The sequence below is a fragment of the Gorilla gorilla genome, chromosome 7, assembly GCF_029281585.2.
Source record: "Gorilla gorilla gorilla isolate KB3781 chromosome 7, NHGRI_mGorGor1-v2.1_pri, whole genome shotgun sequence".
Taxonomy (NCBI): Eukaryota; Metazoa; Chordata; class Mammalia; order Primates; family Hominidae; genus Gorilla; species Gorilla gorilla.
This window is the reverse complement of record NC_073231.2, coordinates 100,909,221-100,934,561: the sequence shown is the minus strand read 5'-3', so window position 1 is coordinate 100,934,561 and position 25,341 is coordinate 100,909,221. Positions and strand designations below refer to the sequence as shown.

The 25,341-nt window shown below is 43.9% G+C and overlaps 1 protein-coding gene across 1 annotated transcript in view; it reads right to left on the bottom strand.

Moving 5' to 3' along the window:
- The window catches only part of NDUFAF6 (NADH:ubiquinone oxidoreductase complex assembly factor 6), a 169,774-nt gene that overhangs the window by 29,503 nt on the left and 114,930 nt on the right, over positions 1–25,341 (bottom strand). The window contains exon 8 of the transcript XR_004071250.3: positions 12,076–12,195. The gene's annotated coding sequence lies outside the window, so the exon portion shown is untranslated. The remainder of the gene's footprint in view (positions 1–12,075; positions 12,196–25,341) is intronic.

The following is a 25,341-nucleotide window of genomic DNA, read 5'->3' as shown; positions in this document are numbered from 1 at the left end:
AATCACTTGAGCCCAGGAGGCGGAGGTTGCAGTGAGCCGAGATGGCGCCACTGCACTCCAGTCTGGGTGACAAAGTGAGACGCTGTCTCAAAAAAAAGAATAAAATAAAATAAAATAAAAACAAGAAAACACACACACACACACACACACACACACACACACACACACACACACAAACCCCAAAAAAGTGACTTGGCTGAAATTAACCTAAAATTGACTTCTGAAGCCAAAGCCTGAGATCACTATGCGAGAATACAGGGTCTAATCTCCAGTGTACATGTCAAAAAGGGGAATGGGCTGCAGCATCTAGAGAGGAGACCATCCTGTAGACCCATCCTGTTGTTTTACAAAGTGTGGGAAACCACTGATGGGGTAGGTGTGTTTTGGGTGGAGAAGAAAAAGCAGGGTAGAAGAGAGCAGAATCCAGCCAGGCAACCCCCAATGGAAGAATATTCAACTCTAGCTCAACGTGGGGAAGGTAATGACTTTGATCCTTCCAGTTACCTTTTCTAGAGGGAATATGGAAAGAATCCAGAGTGGACAAGGGCAGCCTCACATTAGGACCCCATCCAATGGGCATATCTGTCACTTTCCAGCACACCAGGACTCTAGGGGCCCAGGATGGGCATAGCTGTGGCAGAGGTGAGAGGCAGCCTGTGGGAGGCGGTGAGCCCAGGTGGCCACCTGGGACACTATGGTCCTTATAGCCATGAGGTTTGCAGGCAGTGCCTCAAGCATCACAGCAGCTGCAGTGCAGGCACCTGACTGTGGATGACCTCATGGGGGTGGCGAGCAGGTGGCCCAAGGTGCCAGGGCCATCATGGCATCTGCAGGGTCAGCTAGTCTTCAGCGCTGCCAAGAAGAGTTTATGAGCTGCCTCTCCTCTGCTACCAGGAAACAGCCTGATGGGGTGGGTAGGGACTGAAGTTTCCACAATTAGCTGGAGGAAGAGGAGATCTTGAGGAACAGTGGTAATTTTGCTGTAATTGTATGTGTGCCACTCCCCGGCCCTGAAGGGCATGAGCAAGAAAGACTGAAAGTTGTGAAATGTACCAGGGAAGACACTGCGGTTCTGTGGTGACAGTGGAAATGAACGTCTCAAAAGCTTCATGATGGCTCAGCTGGACCCAGCATGTTAGCAACCCGTGTTTGAACAGAAGGAAATGAAAAATAAAGTAGAAGAACAAGGGAAGGAAGTTGGGATCTCTTTTCATGGAGGCACAGAATGGTGAGAAATATCATTAAATGTTTTAAAGTAAAAGTGCTTTTGGAAAGGAGGAAGCCAAAGAAAGGTTTTATACTGCAAATAGAGTTGGCTGTATGGAAGTTTAAATGAAAGGCATGAAAGGCATGGATGCAGGAAACAGGTAGAGAAATGAACCAGCAGCCAGAAAAATGCAGAAGAACAATTGCTACAGCCAAATGATGAGATGAAAAAAAGTCCCAGGAAACTTTGGGGGAAATAATCGGGGCAACGTCCGTCATGACGAAACAGAGCCTCTTACTCCAAGAAAGGAAAAAGTACAAAGAATCACAGATATGGGTATAAAAAAAAATATTTGGGGATGCCTGTTAATGTATAAGAAGCAGTCAGTGGGTGGGGAGGGAAAACCACTGCAGGAAAGAGAAAACGGAAGATGCAAGTATGAAAAGTTGTATTTGCAGATCTTTCTGGACCTTTCCTATGTTGGCTACTCTTTAAGAATGAGAGCGCCTGTGTGTGTGTATCCATCACATTAAGCTTTCTATATTTTTGAAAGTTTTACAAAAAATATGCACCATGCAGAATTTAAAAAAAAAAGGAAAAAGAAAAGTTGTATTTGGTCCCAGGTAACTCCCACAAACTGCTAATGGTGCACCCAGTGGACAGCTTGCCCCTCCCTCAGATGACAGTGCCCATCACCCCTGCAGGGACTCTAGGATGTGTTGACCTGATCACACAGGGAGAAGGCACTCAAGAGACAAGAGGGGCCGGGGTGCGGTGGCTCACGCCTGTAATCCCAGCACTTTGGGGGGCGGAAGCGGGAGGATCACGAAGTCAGGAGATCGAGACCATCCTGGCTAACACGGTGAAACCCCGTCTCTACTAAAAATACAAAAAAATTTAGCCGGGCGTGGTGGCGGGCGCCTGTGGTCCCAGCTACTTGGGAGACTGAGGCAGGAGAATGGCATGAACCCGGGAGGCGGAGCTTGCAGTGAGCGGAGATCGTGCCACTGCACTCCAGCCTGGGCAACAGAGGAAACTCCGTCTCGGAAAAAAAAAAAAAAAAAAAAAGAAAGAAAAGAAAAAAGAGAGAGGCAAGAGGAAGGAGGGAGGTGCCTTTTGTCAGGTTTGCCTTCCCACTGAGGGATTCTGAGGAGGGTTTAAGGGAAGGAGGCCATTTCGGACAGTTTGCTATTTCTGAGAACAGGATCAGGAGAAGCAGGGATTAACTAGGGACTGGGTGCTGCCATGGGGCTAAGCAATATATCCACAGTAACAAATGAAAACAGCAAAGTGCATCTGGGGTGCCATTGGTACAAATCAGTAATCACTCAAAGATAGGATTGTGGCATGTTACAGTGTTGAGGGGAACACTGTTTTCTGTTTATTTTGCAGTTGGCATTACCTGTCGCTATCCTCACAGCCCGATTAAAGGTAGGGCTGCTTTTTTTCTTTCTCAGTTTGAGGTGATTTTTATTCTTTCAGTCCTGGTCAGGTTTTTCTCTTTCAGTCCCCTGTTTTGGCCATGGGTAGACAGGACGTTATTCTGGATTTTCACCATAACCCAGGCTGGTCTAGAGGCAGTTATGAGAACATAGCCTATAGATGCAAGGAAGCTTGTTGCTCTTCCTGTTGCTGGGTAAGCTGTGGAACATGTGACAGGACAGTGGCTTTGCGTTAGCGTTTGGGACTCTGGAGGTCACATATTTAAACACTGCAACACAAATACTAGGAGAATAGATCATGATCAGAGTTTGTAGTTCATTTCTAAACCAAGACTCAAGTTTACTCAAATTAATAAAGCCCCATCCCTAATCTGCAGAACCTGCAGAACCAGATACGTGGGTATTATGTAAATTATCTCATCTGATTTTCATGTTTATGTCTTAAATCTTTTTAGAAATGTTAAAGAGTCTAGAGAGGTCTGTGGAAATGCAAGCAAAGCATTCTTTTAAGGTGGCATAGTTTTTTTAAATATCTCTTAAAATTTTTTTTTTTTTTTAGAAACGAGGTCTCACCGTATTGCCCAGGCTGGAGTGCAGTGGCTATTCACAGGCACGAGCACAGCACGCTACAGTCTCAAGCCTCCCGAGTAGCTAGGACTACAGGCAAGTGCCAATGTGCCTGGCAAAGTGGCATATGTTTCACCTTAAGAGGCCTTTTCAGGTATCTAGAAGAGTTCTGTTCCTAACCACCGCCTGTCCAATTTTATGAGTCTCCTGGCTGAGGTTTTCTATGACCATGGTGATATTGACAAGCTCTCCTGCTATTATTGAACCATAGTACGTAGGATTTTCTCATTCTTTAAGCCTTTGGTAAAGTGTAGAATGAAGAGGCATGGGAGGAGGAGAAGACAGCCCACAATTCCTCTTCAGTAGTTAAAGTTTTTGAACTTAGATCAAGGTCTAACTTTTCTCATCTTGAATCACATTATCTAAAGACTTCTTTTTCCAAAAAGGGAACTTTATGGGACAAACCGACCCTGGATCCTGTTAGGGCCTATCCTTGAAGCAGGCATTGATTACCAAGATAACAAATCCCTGTCCAATATGCAGGTAATAGCCAATGGGCTTTCATGCTCCATGCAGGTAAAGCCAGTAGCCATTAATAATGGCCATCAGTCTTTGGCCAAAATACTAAGGAGTTGACAAGTGGTATTATAATGTCTTATGCCTTTGCTGAGTGTGATTCAGGCCAATGATGTTTTTAGTACAGAGATTTTCAGGTAGATCTAAACCAAAATTACTTGGATCTGACTCTGTCCATATGCTATGCCTTTTTAAAATAAGGGCTATAAAAGTAAGGCAGCCTCTAACCATTCCCCAGTTCTTTCTCAAGTTCTATTTCTGGGAAAGTTTGGTTACAAAAGCTAAATCCTACGACAGGTACCCAAGTGTTGTTTTGGTACAGACAGGAACCTCCCTGTCCAGGTAGGACACATAAGAAATTTTAGATTTCTAGCCATCTTATTTAGCATTTGCCATCTAAAGTCTCTCCATGTTTGAGTCCAATTACCTAGGAAGCCAATTGAATTGACACCAAGCCATGGAATTGGTACCCAAGGATGCTGAATAGCACGTATTGGAAAGTGACGCCAATGTGTTTTAGCCAAATCACAAATTAACTCTAGCCAGGTGTTGGACTCAAACCAAGGAGAGACTAAGGATGCAAAAAAACAATATGAAGAGTAAGGTATGGACTTTCTTTGAATCCTAACTTAAACAAAGCACGAATTTTTAAAAAATATGATGAGGCAGTTGGGAAGATTTAAACACAGATGACATTTTCTAGTATTAAAAAATTATTTATTTTTTAAAAGATGTGGTAGTAGTTTTTTAAAGTCTTTACCTTTTAGAGATATGTACTGAAATATATATAAAGAAATAATAGGGTGTCCAAATTTTGATTCAAAATAACTAGGGGACTTTAAAAATTCATTAAATGGAAAATTTTTGCATTCACAATAGAAAAAAAGTCCTAGGAATACCACCAAAAGAAATGAGAAACTTCTACGTGAAAAGCAACAAAACTTGGGTTTACTAATGTTCTCAGATAAATAAATAATGCAATAATAAATATAGGAAGAATGAATTTTTCATACCAGATTGATTTATCAAACTTACACAATTCCCATTAAATATCCCAGTGAGTTTTTCTAAAATGTGACACATTTTTTTTCAGATTTTATCTACAACAGGAGTTCTTAAACTAAGATGCATGGATAAAAGTCAGGGGTTCTGTGATTTTGGATGGGAAAACATTATGCTTGTCTTTTTACTAGACTCTAACTGAAATGTAGCATTTTCTTTACTTATGAATGTAGGTAACAAAACATGGTCATATAAGCAGTCCCTGGGACTTTGTCTCCATTAGAAATCACAGATATTTTCATATTACATTATGATTATGGTTGTTACAGTTATTGAGAAATACCACCTATGATCATTGCTACTTTGAGACTGTGGTACTAGGGATGAGAACTGCTGCTAGATCTTGTAATTAATGCATTAATAAAGAAGTACATATTTACTGCATCATAAGGTTTTAAATATTTTGATGGCTATTTTTAAATTAAATTGACTTTCTTTTTAATCCTGCTTATTTTATCCATTTAAAGTCATTATCTGAGAAAGGGTTCAAAGGTTTTAATAAAGGGAACCGTAGCACAGTAAAGCTTAAGAACTGCTGTTCTAGATGAGTAGGCATGTGAAAAGTGCTAAAATTAACATTCAAGAATAATGTGAAAAAGTCTTAGGAAGTATTAAACACATTTAAAGAGCTCAAGAATTAAACAGATGCGGTCCTGATACAAAAATAACTAGATGGATAACTTGTAATGATAGCTAGATTGATAAATGCTACAGAATAGCATTCAAAGCTGATCAGGTACAAATAAGAATGTAATGGATGATAAAGACAGAGCCCCAGTTTAGTGGAGAAAGGAAGAATTATCTACTACATGAAGCTGGGAAAATAGGCTGGCTGTTAGGGACCAAAAAAATTTTAGCATCACCTTACACAATTTACCAAAATTAATTCCATTTAGATTGAAAAGTTAAATGTAAAAACAAAGACAGATAAAACCCTGAAAGAATTCTAAGGAATACGGGTCAAGTGCAGTGGCTCACACCTGTAATCCCAGCACTTTGGGAGGCTGAGACGGGAGGACTGCTAGAGGCCAGGAGCTCGAGACCAGCCTGGGCAATACATACAGACTCTGTCTCTACAAACAAACAAACAAACAAAAAGAATGCTAAGGAACACATGAACATATGAAAGCTCCCCCTCTCCGCCCCCAACACAGGAGAGAGATTATTTCGTAAAACAGGAAATCCAAACTATTTTCATAAATTCTAGGTATCTGTTTGGAAATCATACAGTGTATTAAGTACCTTCGAGTGATTCTGAACAGAAGGAAATGATTCTGACAGTATGAGAATACAGCTGGGCACCAGGGCCTCTCTATTTACTCCTCACACCCTCCCATCCCAACAGCAGCAGCACAGCACCCACCCCATTTCCTACCACCGCTGCACTATTAGTTTTTCTTTTTTATTTTTTTAATGAGACACGGTCTCGTCATGTTGCCCAGGCTGGACTCAAACTCCTGGGCTCAAGTGATCCTCCTGCCTTGGCCTCCCAAAGTGCTGGGATTACAGGCATAAGCCACCGCACCCAGGCTAATTCTTTTCTGGTTTCCACCATATGCCTCTTATTCCTCTTACTTCAGTTATTTCTACTAGCTTCAGCTTTGTTTCTCTCTTTTTCAGATTTTAACAACAGGAGTTTTTTTTTTTTTTTTTTTTTTTTTTTAGACGGAGTCTCACTCTGTCACCCAGGTTGGAGTGCAGTGGCGCGATCTCGGCTCACTGCAAGCTCCGCCTCCCGAGTTCACGCCATTCTGCCGCCTCAGCCTCCCATAGCTGGGATTACAGGTGCCCGCCACCACGCCCGGCTAATTTTATTTTTGGAATTTTTAGTACAGATGGGCTTTCACCGTGTTAGCCAGGATGGTCTTGATCTCCCGACCTCATGATCCACCCGCCTCGGCTTCCCAAAGTGCTGGGATTACAGGCGTGAGCCACCACGCCCGGCCCAACAGGAGTTCTTAAACTAAGATGCATGGATAAAATTCAGGGGTTCTGTTATCCTGGATGGGAAAAACATTATGCTTTTCTTTTTACTAGACTCTCACTGAAATGTAGTATTTTCATTTCTCTCTTCCCTTGATTAATTTCTTTGTATTTGTGCTCTTGAGTATTATCGGAGTCCGTGGGTCATTAAATGTTTTCCTCTACCATCATCCTTCATCATTAAGGCCACCAATCAGCGTATCAGGATAGCTGAGTAAGCTGACAAAGAAGGTGGGCTGGGACCTAGATCTTTAGAATGAGGAATGCAAGACTAGCCAGGCGCGGTGGCTCAGGCCTGTAATCCCAGTACTTCGGGAGGCAGAGGTGGGCAGATCACCTGAGGTCAGGAGTTAGGGACCAGCCTGGCCAACATGGCGAAACCCCATCTCTGCTAAGACTACAAAAATTAGCTGGGCATGGTAGTGCACTGTAGTCCCAACGGCTCCAGAGGCTGAGAGGCTGAGGCAGAAGAATTGCTTAAACTTGGGAGGCAGAGGTTATAGTGAGCTGAGATCGCACCACTGCACTCCAGCCTGGGCAACAGAGAAAGACTCCACTTCAAAAAAAAAAAAAAGATGCAGGACTCAGGACTCCATGTAAACTCCCAAAGGGCGGAACCTGTGCTGACTTTTGTTCACTCTTTTGTTCCCAGAGCCTAAGACAGTGCAGCCATCAACATGCAGGCTCAGTATTTGTAGAAAGGATACATGAAGAAGCTGGAAGATCAGCACTCTATCCTTGAGTACGAGGCTAGGTGGGCTAACATGGGGTGAGAGCACAGTGGGTGAACTGAGACATATTGGCCCAAGGGTCCAGCATCAAATCCTGGGATAACACAGCTTGGCCCAAAGCTAAGGCTCCGGTTGCTGTGCTCAAACAGCTTGCTCCAAGAAAAGAAAATAAGTCATTTGGCCGGGCACAGTGGCTCATACCTGTAATCTCAGCACTTTGGGAGGCCAAAGTGGGAGGACTGCTTAAGCCCAGGAGTTTGAGACCAGCGGGCAACATGATGAAACCCCATCACTACAAAAAATACACAACAAAAATACACTACAAAAAATCACTACAAAAAATACAAAATTTAGCCAGGCGTGGTGGTGGGTACCTACTTGGAAAGCTGAGGTGGGAGGATCAAGTGAGCCTGGGAGACGGAAGTTGCAATGGGCCGAGATCGCAGCACTGTACTCCAGCCTAGGCGACAAAGCAAGACCCTGTCTCAAAAAAAAAAAAAAAAAAGTCTAAAAAAATTAAAATGAAGTTATTTCTTCTTCCTTCAAGAATCAGTTTTTATTTTCCTCTATTAAGAGTTTGGTCCTATAGTTTAATTGTTGTCAATAAATTTCCTCCTTCTCTCATCCAGTTTTCTCACTGAATCTTCTTTAGTTCAATGGTTTTCAAACTTTCATCTTTAGAGACTTAGTGATTCCACAAACCTTTGAATGGAATGTCATGGGTACTGAAACTAAAAGAAAACCAAAATCATGGAGCTCTCTGACCAAAGCAATCTTGCTTATCTCAGTGATGTACTTAAAAAGAAAGACCTGCTATTCTTGGGCATTTACAAAGTAGATTTAGTCCAATAAGATATCCTTAATTTTTTTATGTATTGCAAGTTTTACAAAATATTTTATTTTAAAAAGAATTTATTGCCCCAAACTGGAAGCAATCAAGATGTCCTTCAATAGGGCCAGGTACAGTGGTTCACGGTGGCTCCCAGCACTTTGGGAGGCTGAGGTGGGCGGATCACTTGAGGTTGGGAGTTTGAGACCAGCCTGACCAATATGGAGAAACCCCGTCTCTACTAAAAATACAAAAATTAGCCGGCCATGGTGGCACGTGCCTGTAATTCCAGATGCTCGGGAGGCTGAGACAGAATTTCTTAAACAGAGGAGATGGAGGTTGCAGTGAGCCAAGATCACACCACTGCAGTCCAGCCTGGTGGACAGAGCAAGACTCCCTCTCAAAAACAAAAACAAAAACAAAAAAAAAGATGTCCTTCGATAGGTGAGTAGACAAACTGTGGTGCATCCATACAACGGATGCCTGCGTGCATTATTCATCAATAAAAAAGAATGGGCTTCAAGCCACACAAAAACATGGACAAATCTGAACTGCACACTGCAAAGTGAAAGAAACCAGGTTGAGAAGCCTGCAAACTGTATGATTCCATTTATATGACATTCGAAATGATGCAAAACTAAAGAAACAGTAAGCAGATCAGTGATTGCCAGAGGTTCTGGGGAAGAGGGGAAGGCTTGAATAGGTGGAGTACAGGGGATATATATATATATATTTTTTTTTTTTTCTTTTTTTTTTTTTTTAACAGAGACAGGGTCTCACTGTGTCACCCAGGCTGGAATGCAGTGGCACAATCATAGCTCCCTGCATCCTCAAACTCCTGGGCTCAAGCAATCCTCCCCACTGAGCCTCCGGAGTAGCTGGGACTACAGGTGTGTGCGATCATGCCGGGCTAATTTTCTTTTTCTTTTTGTAGAGACAGGGTCTCACTGTGTTGCCCAGGCTGATCTTGAACTTCTGGGCTCAAGTGATCCTCCTGCCCTGGCCTCACAAAGTGCTGGGATCACAAGCATGAGCCACTGCACCCAGCCTGGGATTTTTTTAAAGGCAGTGAAACTATTCTGCATGATTCTGTGGTGGTGGGTACATGACATTATGCATTTTCCAAAACCACAGAAGTTCTCCACACCAAGAACCCACACCAAGTTCTTCACACTCAATGCATGCAAGCATATCAGCTGCAGAGCCATGCCTCAGGGGACCGACCCCAGCCAGAACCCTCTGAAGCTGTCTCCACTCCAGTGGCCCCATGATGCCTGTGGCCTCCATCTCCACCTTTGATTCTCTCCATGGGCTCCTTTGTCCCAGGCTCACTGTTTAGCCTCTTCTCTGCCTCCTGGGTCTGCTTTATGAGTGGCCTCATATCTGTGGTCCCGTGGCTGCTGCTCACTACCTTCCTTCCGTGGCTCTCAGCTTCTTTTCCTGCTGCTGGCTCCATCTACCAAGGCAGATGTGATTGACTTGGCTGGTCCCTCACCATGAGCTCCATCTCGGGGGGCCGGCCATGCACCTGAGACTGGCTTGCCTTTGGCTCATGTAGAAGCAGGATGATGAGATCCACAGCAAGCCCACCCATGCCTAAGAGCTTTCTTCTGGTCACCGTTGCACCCTTGGAGGGACAGGCACTTCTCATGACCTTTATAACCCAGAATAACATCCCCCTGGGAAATGTCCTAACACTACTCCTCGTCTCCCACAATTGAGAGTTCTATGCTTCTCCTGTCATGGTAGAGTAGTGCCCTCTTGTCCAAGGTTTTGCTTTCTGCAGTGTCAGTTACCCATGGTCACCTGCATCTGAAAGTACTAAATGGAAAATCACAGACATAAAGACTTTGTAAGTTTTAAATTGCATGCTGTTCTGAGTTCTGAAATCTGCCATTCGCTCTGTCCTACCTGGGACATGAATCATCCTTTCGTCCAGCATCTCCACGTTGTAGACGTTCCTATCCCTTAGTCACTTAGTTAGTGACTTAGTCATCTCAGTTACCGGATAGAAAAAACATAGTATATATAGGGTTTGGAACTATCCAAGGTTTCAGGCATCCATTGGAAGTCTCAGAACATATTCCCCATGGAGAAGGGGGAATGACTGTGCTTACAAGGCTGTGTTGTTCTTGCTTCTTTTCTTATTTGTCTCCCTCTCCAGACTGTAAGCCCCTTGTATTCATTTACTAAGGCTGCCATAAAAAAATGCCACAGGCTGGGTGGTCTAAACAGAAATTTATTGCTCACAGTTGTGGAAGGTAGAAGTCCAAGTTCAAGGTATCCCCAGGGTTGATTTTTTCGAAGGCCTCCCTCCTTGGCTTGTAGACGGCCATCTTCGCCAGGTGTCTTCACATGTGTGCACGTCTCTGGCTTCATCTCCTCTTCTTATGACATCAGTTATAGTGGATTAGGGCCCACTCATATGATTTCACCTTAATCACTTCTTTAAAGGCCCTGTCTCCAAATACAGTCACACTGTGAGGTACTGAGGGTTAGGACCTCAACAAAGGCAAAAACCAGGTGCTATGAATTTTTTTTTTTTTTTTTTTTGAGACGGAGTTTCGCTCTTGTTGCCCAGGCTGGAGTGCAATGGCACGATCTCGGCTCACCACAAACTCTGCCTCCCGGGTTCAAGCAATTCTCCTGCCTCAGCCTCCCAAGTAGCTGGGATTAGAGGCATGGGCCATCACACATGGCTAATTTTGTATTTTTAGTAGAGACGGGGTTTCTCCGTGCTGGTCAGTCTGGTCTCGAACTCCCGACCTCAGGTGATCCGCCTGCCTCAGCCTCCCAAAGTGCTGGGACTACAGGCATGAGCCACCGTGCCCGGCCTATGAGTCATTTTATACTCAGCACTCAGGGCCATAACTGGCACACAGTGAGCACTCAATTTTTTAAAAGGAAGAAAAAGAAAGACGAAGAGAAAGAACATAGGCAGGAGGGACAGTTCAGGGCAGCTTACACCAAGGTGTGGAAAAGGAGTGAGCAGGACTCGTGTAAAGGAAATACAGAGACTGGCACGACCAGGGCAAAGTGTTCATTCTGGAGTGGGAAACGATGTTGATGGCTAAGGTCAGGCCCAATTCTTGAAGCCCTGAGTGCCTGGGTGAGGTGTTTGGAATTTACCCTGTGAGTACCACGGCTGCCCTGAGAGGTCAGGAACAGAGGAGGAACTTGAGGTAAATTGTATGTGAATATTAGTGAAAAATCTAGCATTGGAGAGCTTCTGCCTAGAGATACGCAATTTTTATTAATAATTCCAGAAAATTGTGAATTGTGTGAGGAAGGAGGGAACTGCCTCTTTCTGGTCAAAGGCTGATTTTTCTAATGATGTCACGTTAAGTAAAAAGACCATTGAGACCTCATGTAAAAATTGAGCCCTTTTATGATATAACCAGGGCAATTTCTAGGAGAGGTGAGTCACCACTCTTTAGAGATTTCAAAGCCCCGGAGTCCACCCCACCAGCCTTCTGGGAGACTCCAGCAAAGTGGCTCTCCTTTCCTGATTTTGATTTTGTGTAGTTGCCCAGTCTGGCTCACACTAACATCGACCTGTGTTTGTCAAAGATTCTCCTCTGGTAATTCAAAATAGCGCAAGGAGAAGTGTGTGCGTATTGGAGTGAAGCAAGATTGGCCTAGAGCTAGTTAAGCAAGAAGGTTTCCAAGCTCAAGTACCTGGAGAAGTGGGCATGCCTAGAACCAGAGTCCTTCAAATCTCTCTCCCAGTTGGCTTCATTTTCCCAGGCTGGCTGGCTGTGCAAGACACACGCCCTGAGTGTCTGCATCCTTAATTTCCTGCAGAGAGGAAAGAGGACACTTATTCACCAAGCCAACTAGAAAATTCTAGGGAAACATTCCCATGCCCCGAGAGATGCTTATGGTTGGCCTGGGGAGGATAAAATCCCAGCTCCAAAAAGGGAGTGCTAATCTGGGCTGACAAAATAATAAGTGTCTGTTTGGGGGCATCAGAGAAATATTGTTTTCATTCCAAGCATTTTGAGACTGTGTATTTGGCCCTGGTGACCTGACAGACTGAATTTTCCTGTATGGTCCTAATTTTATTTAATGTATTTTTTTCTTAATAAAGATGATTTTAAGTGTATAACTAAAAATGACATTATTGTATGCTTTTGTAAATTTCATCTGAATGAATGAATTCACATATCTGAAAGTCATTTGTCACGTCTTGTGTCCATGGTTTAGAAACCTGGTGTATTGCTTCATTTTAGAGCACGCTAGAAAAATCAGCAGGAATCTCTGGAGTGTTCTGTCATTTGAGCTCTTTCATTTGTCTGTTGACCCACATGAATGGGATCCTTGTGACCCTGGGTTCTGCTTGTCAACTGTCCAAGTCTGGGCCGTTGTTGACCTACCAACAATCAGTGAGGGATGTGTTTGCTTACCAATTGAGAAATAATGTTTTTCACGTTAGACTCTATTTGAGGGGTGGTGTTGCTGGCTGCCTGATAATCATTCCTGCTTTCTTTGAATGAAATTTTTGAGGTTGTAAAAGAAGGAATTTGGAGTTTGCAAAGCCTAATCATAACATGAGGCCCTTGATCTAAGGGCTCTCCAATGGGCAGTGGCAGGTGGGATCGCTGGAAGGAGGAATCTAAGGACAGGAAACCAGCAAGGAAGTAAATGTAACAGAGAAAATCCACATCTGGGATTAGACAACAGCAATGAGAGTGGAGAGGAAGAGATGAGTCTGAGAAACAGTGAACAAGCAATCCACAGAACTTGGTGACTAAGTGGAGGGACAGAGAAAAGAGGAGGGGGAAGTCAAAATGGCTAGATGGCTTCTAGTCTGTGACAGAGGCAGAGGAAATGCTCTGCTATTCATAGAAATGGGGAAGTTAGGAGGTAGTGCATAAGGCTGTACAGTTTTAGACATAGGACATTGGAGGAGATGGAAAGTCATCTTCAGGTGGTTAGAAACCCAGGGCCACTTTCGGTTGGTGTTCAGGAAGGGAAGTGCAGAGAGGTGGAAATCTCAGCCACAGGTCAAACACTTCCCTGGCCCCAGATTAAAGACCAATCCAATTAAGCATGAGAGCACACGAGCCACACAAGTCGCACAAGTCAGTAACGAAAAGGACTCCCAGGTGATCTTAAGTCACATAATTAACATATTTTCAGGGCCCTACTTGTATGTGGCCCTGAAAACGTTGAGACTAATCAATCAGCTGGAATATATCCATTTTTTTTCTCCTTCTTTTTAAAACCTTATTATAGAGAATTTTAAAAATATACAAGAGTAGAAATAATTCTAGAACGAACTCCCATGTTTTCATTACCCAGCCTCAACAACAATCAAATCATAGCCAACCTTGTTCCATCCCAACCCTTACCCACTTCTCCCTGCGTTATTTTGAAGCTAATTCCAGACATAAATATTTCAGTCTGAATTTCTAAAAATAAGGACTCTATCCTTTAAAAATAAGCACAATGCCATTATCATGCCTTAAAAAATTAACTATGATTTCTTATATCAAATAGCAAGTCAGGTTCAAATTTCCACTAAAGTTTTAAGTTTCCATTAAAAGCAGTTGATTTGAATCAGGATTCAAATTAGGACAACAGGTTGGGATTGGTTGGCAGGTTTTAAAGTCTCTTTTACTCTTTGGGTTTCTCCCCTACCCTCTGGAGAGAGCTCCCCACACCCTGGCTTTGCTGACTGCATTCCTTGGGTGGACTTTCACTTGTGCCTCTGTCCTCGACATGTCCTGTAAGCTGGAAGCTGGGATCAGATTCAGATCCATTTTTATTTTAAGTGTTATGCAAAAAGACACCCAGTGAAGGTGTTAGAATGAACCATGGCAGTGGATGCGGTTCGTAGGACCCCTGCGGAAGGGGGACGTTTAAGGGGCAAGCGGAAAAGGAGACACCTGGAAATGGGGGAGGAGGAGCAGCGGCGCGAGGCGGGGGCGGTGCCGCGTGGTCTGCGAGCCCGGATATTCCTTGGGGAGCGCACCTGCGACTTCACCTCCAGTCCCTCCCCGGCTGGGGCAGCGGGGCGCGGGCGCTCGGGAGAGGTGGCGCTGCCTACTCGGCCTCATCTTGCTGAGAATGCGACGGGGCGACAGCTTCCTGTCTTTTCCAGTGGCTTTTGGCATCCCCAGAGGAAAAAACGGGGAGACCCGCTTTGGCCTCAGGAAGCGCAGAAACACTGTCCTGGCTGCGCGCGCAAGGGCGAGAACCTAGGGGACCCGCCTAAAGCGCCGTGGGGGCTGAGCACCGAACTCGCACAGCTCCGGGCAGCGACCCGCGATGCGGCATCCTTCCGTCCGGTGGGAGCCCTCCTAACCCTCAGCGCGTCTATTCCTAGCTTCGGTCCCCGCAGCCATGTAAGCAATGACACCCTCGCCGACTCGCCTGCCAGCTTGGCCGCCTCCCTGCAGAGGGCTCACGCTTCTCCAGAAGTTGTAAGAAAAGGAGGGAAAGCAGGCCAACCTCGAGGATCTCCCCAGCCTTGGCGTTCAGGTGCTGAGGAGATCGTCGAGGTTGGCCTGCTTCCCCTCACTCCTCGGGCCTTGCTCTTCCCCCAGGTGCCCACTGCCCTCCCTGCTGTGTACCACTTTCTTGCTGCCTGTGAAGGTATTTGTCCTCACTCTTGTGCTGCTCCTTCAATGATAGAACTTCGGGACTTTCTCATCCAGCAGCACCAGCCTGAAAAAGCAGTGGCTTGCACCACCACACACATACCTGGTCTCAGGTGGGTGGATCAGGGCAACTTGGCCACTAGTGCCCCAGTAATGCCCATCTGCCCAACCTCAATGCAGGAGCAACAAGTATTTCTCTGTCTTGGAGAGATCTAGAAAAAGGCTGAACATACCACGAGGGTGTTGCTTCAGAAGAAAATGCTGGTCAGGGCTTCCAAGCCATCGTAGGAACTTGTGAGCTGAGAAACATGGTCAACTCTGATCTCTCTCTTCTCTACCTACCCAGGCAGCCACAAATCTCAGTGTCAGTCACTGCTTTGGTTTGACATCTAAGGGCTCTGTTACAAGGGTAACTAAGATGAGTACCAGTAGATGCCCAATGACACTTGTAAACATGAAAGTGTATACCAGTATAAAGGATGCTGCAGCCTCAGCCTTGAAAAGTAAGGCTTTTAGGGAATGAAACAAAGGATAGTCAGGTTCTTATGGGGACAGGGAGGGTTCTGGCATGGGGAGCAGCCCTGAGCAGGTCTGGGGGTGCTGCGAAGTAGGGCACCGCAACATAACGGCCCTGTGTCTTAGGTGGTCAGGAAGGGGAAGGCAGGAGATACAGAAGGAAAGGAAACTAACATTTTATTGAGACAGGCATTGTGCTGGTCCTGAGGTTTATGCGAAGATTAATTTCTGGGGGTGAGAAGGTAAAAAATGATGAGGTGGAAACCAGCATCTTCTGTTACTCCAATCTGTGCAGAGTTAAAGAAGACTTGAAAGAAGGGGATGTGAGTGGCAGGAAAATCCCCAGTGACCAGCCCTGAACCTTCTGCCAGCGCAGCTCACCTCCTCCCCAAATGCCTCCCAATAGGATCTCAGCTCTAAACAAGCACAGGGCATGGGGTGGTACAGATGATGATGTAGCTGCTTCTGAGATGCCCCTGGGCGCTGCTGGAGCTGAGCCCTGGGACTGGAATTACTTTTGCCCGCTGCCCTCAAAATTCCCACAGGCCACACCGCTACCACCTCTTGGGTAAAGTAGGAGGGACACATCTCCACCACCATCCAAATTGTTACCTAATGAGGAATTTTGCCAGGAACTACTTACAGCCCAATGGAGCCAGGCTGGTTATTTCCAGGACATGAGCCATTTTCTCTGTGCCCACTAAACAGGGTGCAGGTCCCTGAAGCCCTCAGGGAAGCTGCAAAGGTTACTGGGGTCGGCTCTGGGGAAACAGCTGACCTCTTAGCTCCCACTGCAGGCATAGGAACCTCCAGGACAGCCTGTGGGGGACAGCCTGCAAAGCTGGCTGGCTAATGAGGGTGCAGTGATGGTAGTATCTGCCTTATGCTTTTTTTTTTTTTTTTTCTTTTTGAGACGGAGTCTCGCTCTATCGCCCAGGCTGGAGTACAGTGGTGAGATCTTGGCTCACTGCAAACTCCACCTCCCAGGTTCACGCCATTCTCCTGCCTCAGCCTCCCGAGTAGCTGGGACTACAGGCGCCCGCCACAATGCCCGGCTAATTTTTTTTTTTTTTTTTTGTATTTTTAGTAGAGATGGGTTTTCACCGTGTTAGCCAGGATGGTCTCGATCTCCTGACCTCGTGATCCGCCCACCTCGGCCTCCCAAAGTGCTGGGATTACAGGCATGAGCCACTGCGCCTGGCTGGTTGCCTTATGCTTTAATATTAATCATATGGTATGAACACATGTAAAGCTAGCTGGTTTTACTGTTTAAGGAGAGTAGATTTAATTTCTATGTGATCTGGGTTATCACCATTATTATTTCCTTGGTGTAGAAATTGCTTTTTACTGCTTGTGTTTTTCTAAAATTATATTCTCCCTCTGACCAAGGCAAGTAATAACGGGCAGATGACTCGGGGAGGGGAGGGGAATAGGAAAAAATCATGGGAGATATGCTTCAAAACCAAGAGTTTTTCTGTTTTTAATTTCAGTTGAATTGCAAAGCAAAGACCCATAGAAGTGAACTGTGATACCAGAAATTCTCTGCCCAGCTTGAAGTTGTTGATATATTATAATCCTTATGTGTGACGTTAATGGTTTTAGTATATATTTATTATCTGCCATCTAGCCTGTTTATTTCAAATATAGCTTCTGAATTCATGGATTTTTATGTGATTTTTGTTTTGTTTTATGTATATATTTTTAATTTCATAATCCAAAGTGGAAAGAAACTCAGCACTCATTTTTAGAAGCTCATTCTCTGAAGTTAGAAGTAAAAATGTGTTTACTTTCTTAAATTTATTTGTTTGATAACCTGAAATCTTAAAGCATCCAAGATGGAAAATATCAAATTTCAAAGCTTAATGTTAGCAAGATTCCAAAAGATAAAATCTAGTGACCTGGTTTTCTCTGAAAGTGACACAGTATGTATATAAATAGATTAAAATGGCAAACACATATGTACACTTAGTAAGTGCCAGCCACTATTTTCAGCACTTTACAATTATTAACTAACTTAACCTTCATGATAATTCTAGGAAGTAGGCACTATCACTAGGCCATTTTACGGATGAGAAAATGAAGGCACGGAGAGGTTAAATATAATAACTTGCTAGTGGTCAATCAGTAGGCAGTAGAGGAGCCAGCATAGAAACCCAAGCTGCCCAGCTGCGGAACCACATTCTTGTCCCATATGCTATGCCTCTCAAAAAAGGAGGCCCTCTCCTTGGGACACAAAGGTAATAAAAATGCCTGCCCTGAGCTGTGTCTCTGTCTAGGTACACAGTTCATGAGTGAAGGAGCTCCTGGAGTCATGAATAATGGAAGTCCAGATTGGTCAAGTAATTTGTCCCAGCCCCAGCCTATGCATCTGGTATGTGGCTGGACAGGTTTCTAACTCATTATGTAACATCAAGAACATTTTAAACTGCTTTAAGACATTTGTGAATTAAGATCTTTGGAAAAAAAATAATATTATACATATATATATTTTATATATATATATATGTATTTTTTTTTTTTGACACAGAGTCTCACTCGTCAACCAGGCTGGAGTGCAATGGCATGGTCTCAGCTCACTGCAACCTCCGCCTCCCGGGTTCCAGTGATTCTCATGACTCAGCCTCCCGAGTAGCTGGGATTACAGGCGCCCACCACCACGCCCAACTAATTTTTGTATTTTTAGTAGAGATGGGGTTTCACCATGTTGACCAGGCTGGTCTTGAACTCCTGACCTCAGGTAACCCTCCCACCTTGGCCTCCCAAAGTGCTGTGATTACAGGCGTGAGCCGCCATGCTGAGCCAATATTTTATAATTTTAATTCAATAGAATTTTTAAAGACCAACTATGTGAAAGCAGAGCTTTAAAGCAAACCATCATACGAGTGCATATAAGGTGGTAGCAGTAGTCTTCTGTAGATAATGCAACTCTTACCCCCCGTACTTTTTAAATCTAACAGACAATTGGGATTATGCATACAAAAGTTTACAAGTGTGATTAATATTGCTGATACGCTATGTGCTCCGTAACTGTTGTTGTTTGTTTACCTCTGTGTCTCCCATTAGATATAAGCTCCACGAGAACAGCCACCTTGTTTACCTTGTTCATGGTTACAGAACAGTGCCTGGTGCTCAATAAATGAACAGTGAGTGAATAAGTGAGTGTTGAGTCATCTAAGTGAGCTTAGATGAACTGACAATGAGACTGTGCACAATGAAGAGACAGGAGGACTCTTGAGGAATTCCACCAGCTTGAAGATGGCTGAAGAAAGATGACAGAAAGCAATCAGAGGGATGGAGGGCAAACCAAGAAAGCAGAGTCAAGAGTAGGAAGACTGGGAAGTGGTAGACAACATTAGGAAATACTGCAGAAAAACCTAAAAGGATGAGAATTAGGAAAGACACTATTGAATTTGGTCTTTGGGGCTGAAAAAAAAGGCAGCTGCAGAAAAGAAATTGGAGTGGAACCCCATTTGCACAGAAATTATGGAGTAATTAGGACACCAGGCAGAAAGTTTGGCAATGAATGGAAGGAGAGATGACAGCCTTGGGCATTCGCTCGCGGAACGCAAGGACATTCATTCTTAATTCAGTAGAAAAGTGTCGTGTTGTTACTGTCTCAAGTGGAAGCACCCTCTCACTCCTTCATTGTCCTAAGAGAACAAAAGGGGCCTTGAATTTCATGACTGCCCCAGTGATGCTTCTGAGAGCTTGAGCTCTGGAATCAGACTGCCCACATTCAAACCCCAGTTCTTCCTATTGCTGGCTGTGTGATTTGGGGAAAATTACTTGATTCCCTAAGTTTTCTCATCTGTGAAATGGGGATTCACTCAGTTAGTGAATATTATTCAGCTCCTACCATGTGCAGACACTGTTCTAGTGGGGGATTCAGCATACCAGCAGTAAATGGGTCTCTGTACAATGCCAAAAACATGAAGCCAACTATTCATAGTATTTTTAAGTGATATCCTGGTGCTGCTTCCAGGAAGATGGAGTAGATATACTTTTTCCTATTGCTCCCACTAAGTACAACTAAAACCCTGGACATTATGTATAAACATGCATAAGAGGAGGCTGAAAGGTGGTAAGAAAGCAGACTGGCCAGGGACTTTGCGATCCAAGGAACAACCTGGTGATGAGTTTCCTGTACCCCAGACTTGGACTAAAGGAGCTGGCAACCCAGAAATGCCAAATGGAGCAAATAAAAAATCCCCAACAAAAGCCTGTTTCTCTAGACAAAGGACTAGGACAGGGGCAGCCTAACAAAACAGAAAACTCTTAGTAACAACTTACTCCAGCTAAATAGCACAGAAAAACCTATGGTCCACTCCCACCTATACCACCCAAGGGTGTGGGAGTCCAGGCTATCACAAGGGGCCTCGCCTCCACTGGTGTGGTATCAGCAAAAGCCACAGGGAGCTGATTCTTTCATCCCCATCTGACAAAAGGCTCCCGCCCCCATGGTGTCAGCGGAGACCACACTGGGAGCCTGAACTTCCACCCACTCACAGCGGTAACAAGGCAGTCCCTCCACCTCCCTGCTGGGGTGGTGTCAGAGGAGGCCAAGTGGAGAGTCAGGACTTTCACCATAGCCCAGTGACAATGAGGCCACCTCCCTATGGTGTCAGTGGAGGCCATAAAGAACAGTAACAAGGCCTAGTGGGAATCCAGAACTGCCACCCTGCCCAGCAGTAACCAGGAGCCCCTCCCCTCCATGTGGACAGAGGCCAAGTGCTGAAGCTGGACTTTGCTCCCCCTAGCCCTGCTAGGTGGCTATTAGAACAGCCAGCTAAAACTGGTTTCACCAAGACAGATTTAGGAACCGTGCCCCGGGCAGGAAAATGAAGGCACGGAGAGGTTAAATATAATAACTTGCTAGTGGTCAATCAGTAGGCAGTAGAGGAGCCAGCATAGAAACCCAAGCTGCCCAGCTGCAGAACCACATTCTTGTCCCATATGCTATGCCTCTCAAAAAAGGAGGCCCTCTCCTTGGGACACAAAGGTAATAAAAATGCCTGCCCTGAGCTGTGTCTCTAAGTACACAGTTCATGAGTGAAGGAGCTCCTGGAGTCATGAATAATGGAAGTCTAGATTGGTCAAGTAATTTGTCCCAGCCCCAGCCCATGCATCTGGTATGTGGTTGGACAGGTTTCTAACTCATTATGTAACATCAAGAACATTTTAAACTGCTTTGAGACATTTGTGAATTAAGATCTCAATAAATAGTCCTCCCTGGCACCAGCTCCATCCACATTAAATGAGACTTGAAAATTTCTTTGAATGGATATTAGTTTAGAAGGAGCTAAGTTATTAGTTGGCCTCACATTCCTCAGCTGGGCCCTGGGCCCAGCATGCCACTTCTCCTGGTTATTATGGTTCACATCTGAGGTAACCCATTGGGAAACTGGATGGGACAACAAACTAAAAATGTTTTAGTTTGGACCTGTCCAAAACCAAGAGAATAAAAACAAAATGGATAGTCAAGATGATTCAGAGCTATGGAATGTGTCATTTTTGCTTAGAAGCGTGCTAACTTGCAGTGTGGTTTATCAAAGCCTTGAATTTATCGTCTTCCTTGTTTCTGCTGCCTTTTCACTGTTAGAAGAGGGAGAAGGAGGAAAACAAAAAAGGAAACCAAAAAGATAAAACGCCTTATTTTTCTCATTCTCATTAAACACAGTGAAAGAGAACTGAAGGGATTGACTGAAATTTGATTTTCCTAGACTCTACCCCACTTTAGACAATGATTTAAAAAACCTAAATTTATGAAAATGATCAAGTGAAGAGTGACTACCCACTTCAGAGTTTTTATTTTTAATAAAAGGGTTTTAGGAGAACACTTTTTTTAAAAGTGATTTCCTTTATTTAAAATACCCTTCATGCTGGGCACAGTGGCTCACACCCATAATCCCAGCACTTTGAGAGGCCAAGGCAGGGAGATTACCTGAGCCCAGCCCAGGCAACATAGTGAGACCCTGTCTCTCAAAAAAAAAAAAAAAAGAAAGAAAGAAAGAAAGAAAGAAAGAAAGAAGGAAAGAAAGAAAGCAAGCAAGCAAGCAAGCAAGCAAGCAAGCAAGCAAGCCAGGCATGATGGCACATGCCTATAGACCCAGCTACTTGGGAGGCTGAGGTGGGAGGATCATTTGAGCTCAGGAGTTCAAGGTTATAGTGAGCCATGATCACTCCACTACACTACAGCCTGGGTAACAGAGTGAGACCCCATTTCTCAAAATAAAATAAATACCCTTCAGGCTCAGATATATATAGAAATTGAGTACAGATATATGCTCAGAATGGCTTTTCAAATCTGATGGTATTGGCTTAAGTGGACAACCATCTGTGGATGCATACTTCACACCTTGCTTCAAATTCATTCCATGTGGATCTAAATGCAAGAAATGAAAACATGAAAGTACTAAAAGAAATCGTGGGAGAAAAGGTTTTATAAACTTCAAGGGGACAAATATAAAGAACTAAATCAAAGGATAAACAAATGGCTTTTAAATATATAAAAGGTGCTCAAATTCACCCATAATAAAGGCAAATGAAACTATACCTAGAAGTGACAGAAGTATATAAATCCCATGTTCCATCCCACCCTAAAAATCCTTATCAATACTAGCAAAGGTTATGCTGGCTTTTCAGAGAATATTCCATGGGATGGTGGCTTAAGCAACTTTATTTGGTTATTAAAGGAAAGGTAGACCTCATAAGGCTGGGAGGCCTTAAGTACATTTGGATTATAACTGCAAAATAAGAGAAAAGAACATACTCCCGCTAAATAAAACATCTTCTACAGAAAAATTAAGAATATTTTTCTAATCTCTTCTTTTCTACATTATATTATTAAATTAAAATGTAGACTAAAAAACAATATGTAGAATGTACTTATATGTATGCCAAGGGGGAAAAAAAATAGAGGAGGACATAGACCAAAACATTAATAGTGGTTGTCAGTAGAAATATGTGGAAATTTTTCCCCACCAGCAAGCCAGCAGTTCTGCAGCAGACACCAGCCAGGGGACCTCCCATTTAATTCCGGCACTATTTACCTAGAGATAGCGTCAGATCCAAGTTGAAGGCTCAGGCCCCAAGACTGCCCCCTATTTCCCATACCAATTGCATGCCCAAGGTTGTTTTACCTGTGCTTCTGACCAAACATCTATAAATTGGGGTGTCCATGACTCCTTCCTTGGGTTCAATTAATTTGCTAGTACCTAGGCTCACAGAACTCAGGGAAACACTTATGTTTACTGGCTAATTATAAAGGATACAGATGAAGAGCTGCATGGTGACATATGGGGGAAGGGGCATGAAGCTTTCATGCCCTCCCTGGGAGCTCCACCCTCCAGGAACCTCCACATGTTCAGCTATCTGGACGTTCCAAACCCTGTTCTCTTGGCTTTTTATGGAGACTTCATTGGATAGGCATAATTGACAACTGTGCAAAAATATGAATGAACAAAAAGGGTATGATCTAAGCTCGTAGACTGAGGAAACCCAGCAAGGCCCGTCCGTTTAGATTCTTCTTGGCTTCTCTGAGGAGCATTCCTTCCCCCAGCATATGAGGCAGCACCCCTTCTGAAATGGGAGTCTTATCACCCACAATCAGAAAGGTGAGGGAAGATTAGAGTCTTGCCTTGAGAAAAAAAAAGGAGGAGGTGAAGGGAGAGCAGAAGGTCAGAGAGATTGTTTTCCGAGGCCTGCTTCTGAGGCCTAAAGCACTCCAACGTTATAACAAAAGACTGTAAAAAGGGCTATGGGAGTTATGAGCCAGAAATCATGCACACGTGCGCACACACACACACACACACACACGAATAAACGATAATATCACAGTGGCTATCTCTTACCTGGTGAAATTATGGGTGACTTTTAAGATATTTTCCTTTTACACTTTTGTGTGTATTTTTTTCCCCATGATTTTTGCAAGAACACATGGGAGTTAGTTGTGTAAGAAGAAAATAAACATATTCATTTTTCAAATGACCTCTTAAGAAAGAGTGTATTACAAATTCCCTCAAAGCAAGATTCAAACAGATCTATTTCTAACATCTTAAATGGAACAACTTACAAGAAAGGGGTGCTGGCAGCGTCTTTATGTTGATTAACTTGAGAAATTTCTTAATCAATTTAGAAAACTGATATCATATAAAACTGCAACAAGAGGCCGGGTGCGGGGACTCATGCCTGTAATCCCAGCACTTTGGGAGGCTGAGGTGGGCAGATCACGAGGTCAGGAGATCGAGACCATCCTGGCTAACACGGTGAAACCGTGTCTCCAGTAAAGATACAAAAAAAAAAAAAAAAAAAAAATTAGCCAGGCGTGGTGGCGGGCACGTGTAGTCCCAGCTACTCGGGAGGCTGAGGCAGGAGAATGGCGTGAACCCTGGAGGCGGAGCTTGCAGTGAGCGGAGATCACGCCACTGCACTCCAGCCTGGGTGACAGAGCAGGACTCCGTCTCAAAAAAAAAAAAAAAAAAAGACTGCCGCAAGAAACAAATATAGGACATAGCGAAATAGCTTCTCAAATCAATGTTGTATTCCTAAAGAATCCTTGTGACACCCATAAAAGAGATCCTGTGGTTTTAAAAAAAAAAAACTCTTGAACTTGCTCTCTGAGAAATTCATTATGTAGGCCTGTGTTTAAACACACAGGATATTATTATATAACTAAGCAGCTGGGAAGATTAATCGTGATTAAAAATAAAAGGGAAAACAGAGTACACCAAGGCAGGACTGTTTTTTTGTTTTGTTTTGTTTTGAGACAGAGTCTCACTGTGTCACCCAGGCTGGAGGGCAGTGGAGCGATCTCGGCTCATTGCAACCTCTGCCTCCTGGGTTCAAGCAATTCTCCTGCCTCAGCCGCCTAAGTAGCTGGGACTACAGGCACCTGCCACCACGCCCGGTTAATTTTTGTATTTTTAGTAGACAGGGTTTCATCGTGTTGGCCAGGCTGGTCTTGAACTCCTGACCTTGTGATCCACCCACCTCGGGCTCCCAAAGTGTTGGGATTACAGGCGTGAGCCACTAGAGGAAAACAGTATTTGTGGAGGGGAATAAAATGTCAACCCACAGACTTATCAAATAACAATAAAAACATTCTATCTCATATCTGATTCAAAAGGCACTGCTTATCTAAAGATATGATTAAATTAGAAACATTGTAGATAATCTCCATTAGGATATACACAAAATACATGTGTTATGGACCACCTGTGGAGAAGTGCTTGTTTTCAAATCTCATGTCACTCTTAAAATCCAAACACCTTAATGTGGCCTATGACTTCCTTATCCTTCCAGCCTCACTTCTTCCTCACTCTGCTTTCCAGCTGTACTTAACCTGGTTTCTTGAACGTCCCATGTGTTGCCCAGACACCACAGCTTTGACACATACTCTTTCAGTTCCATCTTTCTCATATCCAGTTTGTACTTCACCCATCAGACAGAATCCCCATTTACATTTCCTGAGAGTCCCCAGACCACATTATACTACAGCATGTTCATTCGAACCACAAAGATTTTTGGGGCAGCAACAGGATCTACTTTAGGTTCTGGGTATACAAAGACAAAAACATTGTCTTACGCTCAAGTAATATGGCTAAGTGAGGGAGAAATGTCTAACTAGTTAAAAGACAACAGGCATTTTGGGAGAAAGCATGGCTGTGCTTTGTGAAGTCAGCCTCAAATTGCAGATCCCTTGTTATTTATCTACCATTCACCGATTCTCCTGAACCAATTGGTCAGAAGCACAAGTATTTAGAGTAAGCAAGTAACATGAATGTTTGAGTCAGGCTGAGTTTGAGATAATAGCTCATGCCTGGAC